This window comes from Lonchura striata, chromosome 3, assembly GCF_050655825.1.
Source record: "Lonchura striata isolate lonStrDom1 chromosome 3, ASM5065582v1, whole genome shotgun sequence".
Lineage (NCBI taxonomy): Eukaryota > Metazoa > Chordata > Aves > Passeriformes > Estrildidae > Lonchura > Lonchura striata.
The window spans coordinates 33,907,971-33,922,121 of NC_140705.1; the positions used below are offsets into that span (position 1 = coordinate 33,907,971).

General features: G+C 37.2%; 1 protein-coding gene across 2 annotated transcripts in view; it reads right to left on the reverse strand.

Annotated features, from left to right (window-relative positions):
• Positions 1–14,151, reverse strand: part of UBE3D (ubiquitin protein ligase E3D) — a 79,580-nt gene that overhangs the window by 14,445 nt on the left and 50,984 nt on the right. Inside the window, exon 10 of one of the 2 annotated variants that reach the window (XR_014953657.1) lies at positions 6,125–6,310. The exons of the other annotated variant lie outside the window; for it this stretch is intronic. The gene's annotated coding sequence lies outside the window, so the exon portion shown is untranslated. The remainder of the gene's footprint in view (positions 1–6,124; positions 6,311–14,151) is intronic. 2 annotated transcript variants of the gene reach the window in all.

The following is a 14,151-nucleotide window of genomic DNA, read 5'->3' on the forward strand; positions in this document are numbered from 1 at the left end:
TACAGATCATTAAAATAGTCAAAATAAAGGTACAGGCAGTATCATGTGAATGAACACTGAATGGACATGGTATTAAAACATCTGCAAATGCACTCTGGAAGCAGTGTGCTCCACAGGCAGCTTTTTTCACCTTTATATAGAGAAATCAAATAAGGAAGCAGAATACAGAAGGCAGCTTTCAATATCATATCATATCATATCATATCATATCATATCATATCATACCATACCATACCATATCAACCATCATATCATATTCTGTTACTTCCTGAAGTTAGTTTCATGTCTGATTTATCATGGAAGATATAGGTAAATTATTCCATATGTCTTCTCTGAACTCCAGGTGACCCTGCCTAGAAGCCCCAGACCTCTGCTCTCCCCAGAGATCTCTGTTACTTCCTCTAAATTGCGAGGAAGAGTTCACATCCTTAAAGATGTGAAATATAACAAAAATTAAGCAAGCAGGAAAATATCAGGCATTTACACACATTTAAACATGACCACCAAACCAATCTCCCAAGAAAACCTTCAGATTTAGATCCAGAGAACTGGATTTAAAAAGTGGAGTGCAGGTGCATCTACTGAACAGTGCACCCTCTCACATCACTCTTATTTACACATTTCATTTCTAATAAGAACATATCAGCTCTGAAACTGAGGGATGTGTATGCTCTACTACCACAGCATATGCTTGCACTGTGACAGAACCAAAGGGTTAAGACAGAAATTCCTGTGAGCTCTCCCTATCTCTCTTCATAACCATTTTATGGAGCTCATAAACAAACTGCTTCCCCCCATACTCACTTTCTGCAGCCTCTCTTTTCTGTCCACCTTTGTCATGCTTTGATTTAAATTTGAAATTATCTCCTTGGATCATGCAATATGTTTTTAATCTTTCAGCCAAGTGTTATGCACAGCTTTTATCTGTAATAGTAACAGATTGCCCAAGGACACACACAATGAGTCATGGAAAAAGTAAGGATTTCCTGGCTCCTAATCCAATGCTCAGACAAGGCCTCTCATGTTTCCAATTTTCTAGAGCCGGCAGGTGGGGAGAAGACAAAAGAAAAGAAGATGGGAGGGACACTTTTTTAGGTAAGCAAAATAGTCAACCAGAAAAAAATCTGCACAAGCTCTTCCTCTTCTCAGTTTCAGCTAACTTATGTAAGAATAATCACAGAATCTGCTGAAGAGCTTATATCTGGTTTTAAAAAAATGCAATGGATAGAAGAGAGGAAATATATCAATCAGCAGGAAAAAGACACAAAAAAATTTCTTAAAGCAGCAAGTAAAGAACAAGTTTGCTCAATAAGCCTGGAAATAGAAGAGAAAGGAACTTACTTGCTTTCAGGGCAAAGGGATTTGGAATCTTGCTCCCAAATAGGAGTGTAGGTAGCAGCATTAGCATATGCCCACCACAGAACTGTGAAATAATCTGGGGGCTGTGAACATAAACCACTTCTCACCTGAACACACTCCAGAAACACTGGTCCATTTAACTTAGGAAGCTGATTCCCCCCAAGACCAACTATAATTAGCAAGAGATGAGGAAGATTCAAGAGACAAATATGGAGTTGATGTATCAGCATCCCCAAAATAACTAATATCCATCCTAATAATACCATCTACTCCAAAACACTATGCAACTGTTTACAAGACCCATTATGTCACAAAAGAACAGGAAAATAATATTTCATCCCCATAAAAGTAGGCCACCCATCACATTCTGAAAAGGGATCCAAGCAAAAATATAAACAGATTACAATACTAGTTGTGCTCATTTTTCACTGCAAAGCACAGCTCACACATGGGCTTTGACAGCAACCTGGATAACTAGCTGAAATAAGACCCATTTAAAAAACGAAACAGACGTTAAAACACTGGTGTTAGACAAAGACATTAACTGCACATGTGTATGGGACGCGTAGGAACTGCTTGTCTCAATGGCTGGGATAACGTAATTATTTAGAAACCACTGTCGAACCAATATTCATTCCTGACCTAACCATCACTGAAGAGATCTAGTGCAACATCTAACAGGTGCAGTCAACCCTACACCTCAGAAACTGAATGGCTTCTTTGGGTCCCTACTCACCCCAGTTAAACAGCTGACTGCAACAGCAGCCATCACCATGGACAGCAAACTACTGTCAGCAGAGGGTGAGAACAAGTGAGCCAGCAGGCAGCTCCTTCCAGATTCTCAGAGACACACAAGCAGTGAGCAGCACAGCATTAGCCTGCATGGTGCCCAAGGCCCTGCTGACAAAAGACTGAGGGACTCAATGCTATTCTTATGAAAGGCTGAGGTACTCAATGCTGTTTTTACTTCAGTCTCTACTGATAATCAGCCTGCAAGAATCCCAGGTCCCTGAGACCAGTAGGGAACTCTGTAAGAAGACTTACTCTTCGTGAAGGAGGACCAGGTAACAGAACATAGTGGACATACATCTGTATCAGGAAAAGTGTTGCCAGCAAGTTGAGGGAGGTCATCCTTCACCCCAAATCAGCACTGGTAAGGTCACATCTGGACTGGTGGGTCCAGGTCTGGGCTCCCCAGTACAAGAAAGATATGGACTTAATGAAGTGAGGAAAAGGCTAAAAACAGGCTAAGAAGGGACCATAAGGATGACTAAGATACTGAAGTGTTTTTCATATGAGAAGAGGCTGAGAGCTGGGACTGTTCAGCCTGAACAAGAAAAGGTCCAGGGGGATCATATCAATGTGTAAAAATACCTGATCAGAGGGAGTGAAGATGAGAGAGCCAGACTCTTCCCAGCAGTGCCTGCTGACAGGACAAAAGGCAATAAGCACAAATTAAAGAGCATGAAATTCCTTCTGAACACTTTTTGACTGCAAGAAGCTGCCCAGGGAGGTTGTGGAGTCTTCATCCTTGCAGGCATTTAAAACCCAGCTGGGCATGGTCCCAGGTAATCTGCTCTAGTTGACTGTGCTTTAGCAGGGGGTTGGACTAGATGATATCAAGAGGTCATGTCCAACCTCAATGACTCTGTGACTCTGTAAATGTATTTCTGTTGCATGCATTTTTAAAGTGAACCAGTAATTAACAAAGATTAGTAGTAACCAAGGCATCCCAGAACACAAATGGTTCAAATGTTTTGTAAAATTTACAAACTGGACTTTATCTACTCTGCTCTTTTGGGGGGGTTTAGACAGTGCAAATTTCCCATTCCCTCTTAATTTTTCTGCCTGAATTTCTTTTTATAAATCAATCTCCTTCATTCACTTGAAAGATACTTTAGTCAAATATGGACAGAAAATACTTCTGAATTAAACCAGCTTTGGTTGACTTCTCTTCTTCCTTCCTCCTTTGCAACCTCTTTTATTTACATTACAATATAGTATTAATCTGTCCTTCAGCTCATGGCTCTATGTAGTCCATATTATTCTCTTCAAGCTTATTTTCCCTCCCCCCTTTTTCCTTTTTCTTTTTCCCAACCACTGAATACTTTCCAGTTTCAGATGAAAATAACAATTAGGTTTTATTATTATGAGACATTTTCTTGTACTGATAAAAATCTTATGCAAAACAAAGCTAGAACAAATTTTTTAGCAATGAGATTTTCATGTTCATTTTTAACTTCTTTTTAGAAAACATTAATGACCTTCAAGAAGAATCAATTTTTCAGATTCTTTTTTCCAGTTCTTTTTCTTATTTTTTTAATCCAATTTTACCATCAAGAATAAATATATATGAACAAAGTGTACACTGGAGTCATATCTCCCTAGAGGCATCATTTTGGATTATTGAAGTATAATTATTACAGCATATTGGTCTGCTCTAATACTTCAAAAATACTGTTTAAAATATCTTCCTTAGGGCAAGGCCACTAAAAAAATATGCTGTTGAACCACAATTATCTGTGTTATTAAAAAAAAAAAAATTAATGTAGCATTTCCCGAAGTTCAGTGAATGAAAAATAGCATAAATTAGTAGAAATGTAGAAAGATGATTATCAAAATGATTAGAGATGTTCCAAAGCTGAGGATTACAGCATGACCTTAAGGTTTGAAAGAAAAAACCTGAAGTTCTTCAAAATTCTACCAGCTTTATAAGACAAACACTAAGAACTACCAAAGATCAAAACCAGGCACTTAACATTTCTGCATGAAAACCTTTAATAAAACTGTACTGAGTTAGTAGAAAAAAATAAAAATAAAAAATTGTTTGCCTCAAACTTCTACAACAATCATTCTCCCAGACTTCTCACACTAAACCCCTTGTTGCTTGACATACAACATGAATAGATATTTTTTATTCAATCTGAACATCTGCCACATCATTTCACTCACTTTGTATCCTGAATTTAAGTATTTTATATAAAATTCTATTGTATTGCATACACAACTAAAAACAACTCTCAAAAGGGATTTTGAACCCCAAAACCCTAAATTTCCTTCCTAAGCCAAATTATATGAGCATAGTTGCTTACATGTGCAAGGGTTACTTTTATAATGTGACTGATTCTCCCTACCTTGACTTATTTAAAATAATTAACTGCCCCTTAGCTTGCTTTTTAAAATAGGGGTTTTAATTTTTAAATCTGAGGGAACGTTCAAAAAATCTAATTTTTTTCACATTACACATTTTTTATGCACAGTCATAGATACATGTCCACTGTGCATTACACAAAGTCCAACTAAAGGAAAAAAATGCTTTGTACTTTTCCCTATCTTCTATCTCTGGCTGATCTATTTCCAACTATAAAACACAAATAAAGCCTGTTTAGAAGACAGAAAGACTGAAAAACAGAAGGAAAGAAAAGCACAGACCTTGAACACCAGGAGTGAAATTAAATTACTTAACTGCTAGAAGCATGAAGCATTAATGAAATAGAAACAGAGAATTTTTCCCTTATGAGGAACATTTATTCAGTGTTAATTAAATTCTTTTATTCAAAATCTATACTTACCCAAGTGTAAAAATATTATATCATATCAATAACTGCAGAGTGTAAGCAAGTACTATATTATAGGCATCTTTTCCCCATCTAGTGGAGTGAGGCCTTTAAATCATTTATACTGATTGAAGTCTTCAAATAAAGAACAAAAAAAAAACCCAAAAAAACCCAGAGAACCCTCTGCATGAACCAGCAGCCACAGCTATTAATTTGCTTGTCTAACGAATAGCTATTGGAGATTAGCTTCAAGCATTTGCTTGCAAAGTTCACATGCAATAGTGTTAATGAGGAACTTTCAGAGTCTGCAATAATTATTTCTCTACAATATATCCAGCTGGCTGGTTTATTCATTTTCAGGCCAGTTCTGCACCACTGAAGCCAAAGAAAGTTCTGATATTAACTTCAAAAGGTTCAGGTCCCTGCCTACAGTGTTGATCTATCACCACAAATGCTTCAGGTGAATTTCTGTAATACCACACAAAATAATTAAAGCAAAGCTGCCACCACAAAAGGACCACCAGTATAATTTTGAAGCTTAAAAGATGAGAAAAAGGCTCCTAAGTCTTCAGTTGGACACCCCAAATGATTGCCTAACCTTAAAAACCACTCAGACCACTCAGTATTTGTTCATTTGAATGAGAATTCTAGGTACTCCAAAGTAATCCAAATATGAATGAGAATTCTAGGTAATCCAAAGTCCTGTCAATTTTTATTGGAATGGTGAAACTGGACTGACAAGTCACTTCTGCATAAACAGAGTATCATGTAAGATTAAGATAAATTCTTTTTAAGATAATATAGTAATTTACATGAAATTCTTTTTCTGTGACTTGCATCTCCTTCAAGATTATTACCTTGTAAAAAAAATATTATGGGGTTGTTTTGAGAATCATATTGGAATAATATTGAATATTTAATATGTCACATTTATTCAGGCGTTCAACTGCTTTGTAAATTATCTCAATGTAGGCTGGAAAAGGAGTATAATGCAACAGTGAAACTGCACTTTAGTAAGTATTAGTACTTTAACTAGTATCAGTATTGCTGTAAAAGAGTCCCTTTTGACTTCTTCATTGTTTTGTATTAGGAATGCATGCTCTGCCTTTGCAGGAAAGGCTTACATAAAATGATTAGCTATGAAATGTCACCAGGGTTTTCTCCAGCTTCTGAGCTACTCTTAAAAAAATATGTAAACATTGACTCACTTCTGACAGCTCATTTTAACTAAATTACAGGAACACAATCATTTCCAAGTGGAATCGGAGCTCTGCTTCATCTAAATCGAGTGTTGTGGATACAACCTTGTTGCTTGCTAGAATCCTCAGAAGATGATCTAATTACCAGGCAAATGGGAGAATGGTCTCTCCCCAAACTCCTCACACAGGAGTGGCCTAGAAAACATAGAATAAGACTCAGTAGGTCTTTCTAAATCATTCTTAGCATTGAGCCATATAGCTCAGACAGGTAAAAGCTTACAGAACAGAATACAGTAAGTTTTACAGACATTATTTAGACACATTATACATCCTACCTTAAAATAGGAAAAGCAGTCACTTAATGGAATATATCCTCAGGACAATCATGCAGAATAGACACCTCTGATTAATTTGACTAGTCATTAGCTACTGCTCCATAAAAATAGAGCTGAAAATGCATTTCCTTTCTGTGTAAGCAGAGAAGGCAAACTGAAATATGAAGGTTTCTGTGTGTTCAGCAGACATTTTTTTTTCCCTTAAAGTTTAAGAAGTACTGTTAATTCTACTTTGCTACAAAGAAAGATATAAAGCCCTGTTGTTCCCCACCCATACCTGAAAAGAGGAAAATACAATTACGTAACTGTAAGCATTAAAAGTTAGTACCTAAACAGGGAAAAGGTGCAAGAATTACAGTGCTGTCTGCTCATAAATGGCATGGAAACAAAGTAAATTTATATCTAATAAAAATGAGAGAGTAACATGGAAATTCATCAGTGTGTAAAACTCAAAGTGGTTAACAAATTGGGAAACAAGAAAGTCCTAGAATTTAACTTCTGTAAATCTAGCAAATGATGAATGAAATAGACTTTGTATGAAAACATTACATAAAAAGTCAGCAGCAGGCTCTCTGGTGAGTTAAGAAAGAAATATGTTAGCTAGTTACCCCCCATTACACAATAATAGCCTTTTATTAATTTGGTGGGACATGTGAAAATAGAAAATATGTCAAAGACTGGAGCATCAACAGCAAGAAAACCTTTTATTTAAAGCTGAACTATGCAGGTATATAGCTATTGATAAGAAACAGAACAAGGGTCAGCAGTACCAGTCACAGGAAGTGAGAATATCTGAGCAGTAAAATGTTCAGTCATTTTCAGGATAATATTTAGAAAATCCATGCATTCTGAAAGAAGTTGGAAGTGGACTGAGTAGCCAAAAATTCAGATTAAAATAATGTCTACGCTTGTACAGATTTTCAGACAAGATTCTCTTCCATGCCAAGGTGCTTAATAATTTTTTTTTCCTTCTATTTTCCATATAAAACTCAAGCTCACTAAAAGCAACAGAAGAAATATAGCTCCCTGAACTGGTTTCATTTATCTACAATGCCATAGCTTACACAAATAATGGAGACTGGAAATTGGTGTTTTAAAATAGTCTCTTTCTCTATATACCATGCTTTTATAGTTTATATTAGCTATATAGGAATGATTTTTTTCTTTCTTTCTGTAAAGTAGAATCACTTCCTATTTTACTTGTAAAGCTTCTGGGAAACAGAAGAAGAAACTTTAACCAAAATGCCTGGCAAAAGTCCAAACAGCAATCACATTCTGCCCATCCAACACTCCCTGTGATCTCACTCTGCTACGGCACCTTCAGATTTCTGCAAGTTTTTCTACATATTGCTAAATGGTTGTCACGTTTTACCTCAAGGCATGACAGCTTTCTATTGGATGCTAAACAGTCTCCTTATTTCAGTAGGTTGTGTTAATGCTTATACACCCTTTTGCCCTTCTCTTTCTTCCCATGGGAATATTCCAAGGAGCTCTATAAAATGCATTGGCTGAGATACCTCCACACACTCCCATGGGTAAACCAGCTTCCTTTATATCAAAAGCAGTGGAGCTATTACAAAGAAATATTCACAGAACTGATCTTTTATACAGATCAAAGTAGCAACCAACTTTGAGAAAGAAATAATCTTGTCCTTTTTTTGGCCAGTCACAATTATGTTGGTATATGCCAACGAGAACATCACCAGCCTAGTAAAAGCGTAGTTGGTCTATCTCATCTCCTACACTTCCCTTCAGGCTTTTCCCTACCCCTGGACAGACAGTGCTCTGTCCTGTTTCCCCATGACATGTGTCTGTCCATTCTAGATTTCCTAAACAGAGGTTTTTCTTTAAGAAGCAGAAGCTTTCAAGCAGGACCATTTGTCATCAGCCACTACCCCTGGAACAGACCTATGATTTAAGAACAAAGATTTAGAGCACACTGCTCTCTTCTGACATTGCAACAGAATGATGGACTTATGCTTCTGAGGGAAAGCAAATTGTATGTTTCTCACTGGAGGCATTACTGACTTCTTCACCAAAAGATCCATTCCAGACTCATTTTCAACTGACAATAAAAAGAGGAGAACTTAACAGCTCTCTTCCTTTTTGTCCACTATGTACTTTATCATAGTCAAGTCATCGATTCAATTATTATGCTCTGGGTTTAGAGCCTTCTGTTTATTTGTCCATTTGTCTCCTTGAAGACATTATTACTGTTTCTAACTCTTCAACGTGTAACACTCCTGAGCTGCTCTAAGTGCCTTGGCAAGCTGACCTGTCTGTTAATAAAATGCTAGAATTTATTGACAACCTCCCTCAGGATTCCTCAAAATCTTGTAATTTGTGACAACATCATATCTACTTCAGCCTATAGCTGAAATCTAAGAGAGTTGTATCCATCTGTTTTTAAAGCACTTTTAAACCTACTAAGAATCATCCTTGTAATAAATACATCTTTTATTCTGCAAAGCTTTCTGGACTCCTCAAGTAGCTTCAAAGCTTCCATCCAGACTCTTAATGGAAATGAACAATGTTGTAGCTTTCCATAACAACACACATTCACAAAACACACAGCATAACATGAACTTCTAAGGAAAATCCCCATTATAGAATCATTGTTATCCAATGACTCAGTATTATTTTTAAAGCAAAAGACCTCTTTGTAGCTGATAATGTGATTTCTGTGCATTTTTAGCTACGATATTGACACTTGCACCTCACATAAATCAAGCTATTAATTGCAATCTGTGTAGAGCTAAGATTATCTCAGATGCCAAAGTTTTGGAAGGAAGTAGCCTTATACAAACCACATTGAACATGTATTGCAGTATTTGGCTGCACACAGGTCTAAATATATCTTTTCAGCAGAGCTTGTTTCTCAGTCACAAACAGCTTCAATTAATAAATAGGAATGGATGTCCTAGTAGTATATCAGACCTCCCATAAGACTTCTTTATGTAGATATTCAGGTACATAAAACATGGGTATTTGTCTTTTCCACAGTGTGGTGCCTATTGATAAAGACAAACTCTCAGTTTCTGCTTAATTGTGCATTACCTACAAAACTACTCAATCATTAGGACATAACAACTGCACTTTCTGATTTCAGAATTACTTGGAAAAATCAGACAGTTCACAATAGATGAAAACAGGAAAAATTAGTTCTGTCTTCACCCCTTTCAAGCAGTTTATTCACAGGCTATACCAGACTATCTAAACATGATCCCTGCAATTAATTGTACATTAATATCTAAATGGTAAATGACTGCATTGGTTTTGCATAGCAAGGTTTTGGTAGCAGGAAGCTGCAGGGTGGCTTCAGTGAGAAGCCACCAGAACTTCCCCCATATCACAGCCAATGCCAGCTGGCTCCAGGATGGACCCACAGGTGCTCAAGGTTGAGCCCATCAGTGGTGGTGGTTGTGCCTCTGGGTTAACAGCCTAAAGAAGGGGGGGAACCCTATTCAATAATCTGGGAGACAGAAATGAGCATATGTGGGAGGAAGAGCTCTGCAGACACCAAGGTCAGTGAAGAAGGAGGAGAGGTGTTCCAGGTACTGGAGCAGAGGCTCACCTGCAGCCCATGGAGGAACCTGTGCCAGAGCAGGTGGATGCTTGAAGGATGCAGTGACCCTGTGGGAAGCCTGTGCTAGAGCAGGGTCTTGGATGGATTTGTGGATAGAGAAGCCCACACTGGAGCAGGTTTGCTGGCAGGGCTTCTCACCCCATACTGGAGCAGTTAATGAAGAACTGTAGCCTGTGGGAAGGGCCCATGTTGGAAAAGTTCATGAAGAACTGTCTCCCATGGGAGGAAACCCACACTGGACTGTTGCAGATGATAGATAAATATGATTGTTCATAAATAATACAGCTAGGATGAGAACAGTTCTCCCAGCTAGCCAGATGACACCCCTGCCTTTGGATGGGTCCTGGGGTGAAATGGACTGTTCCATCCCACCCCCCAAAAGATGTATGGTCCACCCCACACCTCTATCCTTCCCTTAAAACATTAGTGCATGCAACCCCATTGGATATGCCTTATTCCAACCCACCTCGAAGCCCCTGATAAGGAGGCTTCAAGGGGCCACGCGCTCTCTTGGAACTTCAACCTCTCTTGGAGCTTCCCCTCTCCTAAACCCTCCTGTTGTCTCTCCCCTCCCCCCCAACTCAGGCCCGGCCACGTGCTGCCCCTGGGAGCACGAGGCAGGACCTTCTTGCACCCCCAATAAACCTCCTTCCCCAAGAGCAAACTTCAGAGATCTCTGCCTCCATTCATCCACACCATGCTGGAGCGTGGTATTTTCCACACTGGACCAGGAGAAATGTGTGAGAATCCTCCACGTGAGAAGGAAGGAGCAGCAGAGACAATGTGTGATGAACTGACCATGGCCCCCATCGTCTCTATCTTTGCACTGCTAGGAGGAGCTGTCAAAGAATTGAGAATATAGTTCAACCTGAAAAGGGAGAACTTGGGGGTTCTTTTCAAGATTTTGTTTTACTTCTCATTATCCTACTGTGATTTGATTGCTAGTAAATTCAGTTAATTTCCCCAAGTCAAATCTGTTTTGCCCATGACAGTAGCTGGTGATAGTGTTTTCATTGACCCACAAGTTGCTCATTGCAGTTTCCCCCCCAGTCCAGCTAAAGAGGGGGGTGATAAAGCAGCTTTGGTAAGCAACCAGGGTCAAACCCCCATGATGACATATCTGAGCATCTTTTCGAAGCAAACTGCTTTGAACAGTATAACCAGATGCTTATGTAACAGGCATATTTTGCCATATTCTAGGCAAAAGGAATTTCACAGAAATGAATTGTTCTTCCAGAGGATCTTCTCTCTCAAGCAGCAGGAGACCATACTTCCAGAGGAGGCACTTGCCCGCATGCTACATGTTCACTGCTTCTTACTTGGAGCCCATGGCTTTTTTTGTAATTTAATTTACTTCTGTTTATAAGTGCAGGTTCACTCTCTCTTGATTTCCTCTTTACTGGAGAACTGCCTTGGAAAAAAAGAACCATTTACCCTTTCTGAGAAACTGATGACAAATTTTGAATCTCGGTTTAGGGTCACTGCTGTCAAGGTTCTGATTTTTCACCACTGAGCACTGAAACAACCACAAGTTTCAGTGAGCTTCCACAAGTAAGCTCAGCTTGCATTTTTCCTATTCATAGCTTCAGTTTAGGCTTGCACATGATTGATTTCATTCTGTTTCAGGAGAGAATATAAATGGGCAGCTCCTTCCCATTAGAGGAAATGTAGCCACGCCACATATTAGATAAGGGACATAATACCTTCCCATTAGCATGTCCAAAGCAGCCACAGATATCACAAAACCATAGCCTAGAAATGTGAGCCTGTGCTGCAGATATGCATGAGTCATATAGGGACACGTAAGGACATACTGACATTGTTCAATAAGCTCTGTATATACAGAATTGAACAGTTCTCAGCCAGGACACATTATGCTTTAATAAAGTGTATGCAGAATCAGTATGAAACGTTTTTGGTACAATTTCCACAAGAATGTAAAAATACTAATTATAGTTCAACTAAAAAAATTGCTCCCTCTGAGACTGAGGTTAACAACAAAAGAAAGGGATAGTCTCAACATATATGCTTGAATGCTTAAAATATAGTTTACAGTGAACACCTAGTCAGATAACCTGAGTGACATAATATAAATCAATTTAATATGGAACAATTAAGCACCAGACAAAATATTAATTTCTTAATTGAATACAGAAATTTCTATAATTCTGCAAAAAAGTATTCAGATTTGTCATTGAAACACTAACTCTCTTAATATCATTTGCTCTTGGCAGTATCTATTCATAATTTTATATTCTAATTTGTTCATACAGTTTTATAATTTTTTCCTAATTATTCGGCAGTGTTTCAATAGATTTATTATGGCTCTTACTAAATGCAGAAAAACATGTAAAAACTCCCAAATAGATACATTATAAGTTCTTTTATTTAAAAGCCACTGGAATATTTGTATGTATATTTTATAAAATTATGTCTGCTTTCATATATAAGATATGAGTACTTCTTTCCTTTTTAAATCATTGAAATTAAAATTAAAAACTTACACATAATAATCACAAATAAATCAGAAAAAAATCCATTCTGTGTCATACTGGAAACCTATCTGAGTTAGTCAAAACTACAAAAAGCAAATAGCAGGCACTTCTCTAGTAACCTGCAAAAATCAAAAGATCATTATTTTGGGTAAAATCTGAGTAGCCAAAAGAGGCTGGCTGGGTTTGTTTACATTATATAGAACTGGTATATAGTTTACATTACAAAGTTTACGTTATATCTATATAGTTTACACGATATAGAACTGGTCCGCTAAGGAAAACAAACATGACTGCATTTAAACAGATTACAATGTATTTTCAGTGGCTGCTTTATAATATTGTCAATGTTAATGCAGAAGTTTCAAAGACATAGGCAGTTGCAAGCTTGAGAGAAATATTTTTTAAAAAATTGTATTGTATATAGGAACTCATTATTTGTCTGTGAAATACTACAGAATATACATATTCAGACCTCAAATTTATTTTGTGGGAGATTTTCACTAGGCAAGTAATAGCCTGTGATTTACAAAAATGTTTAAAGGAATAATAAGCCATTTTACTGCATAAATTTACTTATTTACTTTTCCTTTCTGGCATAGTTTAATAAAAGACACAATATTTTGAAACCCATTTCTTCACTCACAATATTTTCTTTTATCATATTTTTGTCCTGTCTTTGCTGCTGTTTGACAGTGCTCCAAAGGAGTGGAATCCAGCTTAAAAGAATATTTACATCTCCTATAGCTCCAAATGCCCAGAACAAATGGAAAAGCTGAACAGATTTTTGTAAATTTTACTCAGCTGTTAGCTTCTAAAAGGACTGTCAAAAGACAAAAGTGCATCTTCAGCTAACTTCTTGCAATAAATGATTTTGAAATTGCTTTTCATATCCATAGTGACATAAAAGTATCAACATTAAAAACCACCAAATATCAAGGGATACTTTAGTTTGGATCAGGCATAGACTTGAGAGACAGCAGTAATTTTATATTTTGTTTTCCATGACCCTTTTGATACTCATATACTAGAGCTACTAAACTATAATGAATACTGTATTTATTAATTCTAATATTTTCTGAGAAAATTATATTCTATTTTTCTAAACTGACTTGTCTTTAGCAAGTTTCCTGCACTGTATTAAGAGACTAAATGACAGAGAATTGACAGGCTATTCTATGAGAAACCTTGGGTTTTCCTTCTTTTTTGAAAGCAAAATAACTGCAAATGAGTTTTTCCTTCAGAGACACCACTAGGGATTCTTACTGCAATGTCAGAATAAACAGTTTTTTGTTTTTTCTTAGAGTGGCTTCACTCCTCTTAACCAAAGCAGACAGTACTGAAAGCTACCAGGGGCACTGGATGCAGCTCCAAAAACTATCAAGAGCTATTTGAAACAAAATTTTGAAACAGCTCAGGAGTTCTTAATCTCAATATTCCCTCAATTTCACGCAACTGTAAAAGTAAAAATAAAACCATGATCTGTTTAACTCTGAAAACTGTTGTTTACAGTCTGTGGCCTTATGAATAGTGCCTTGATAGGGCAAATAAAATGTCTGGTTTCCTACAACAATGGCAGTGAGAGAAAATGTGCTCAACAGCCCCATATATCATCATAAGAAT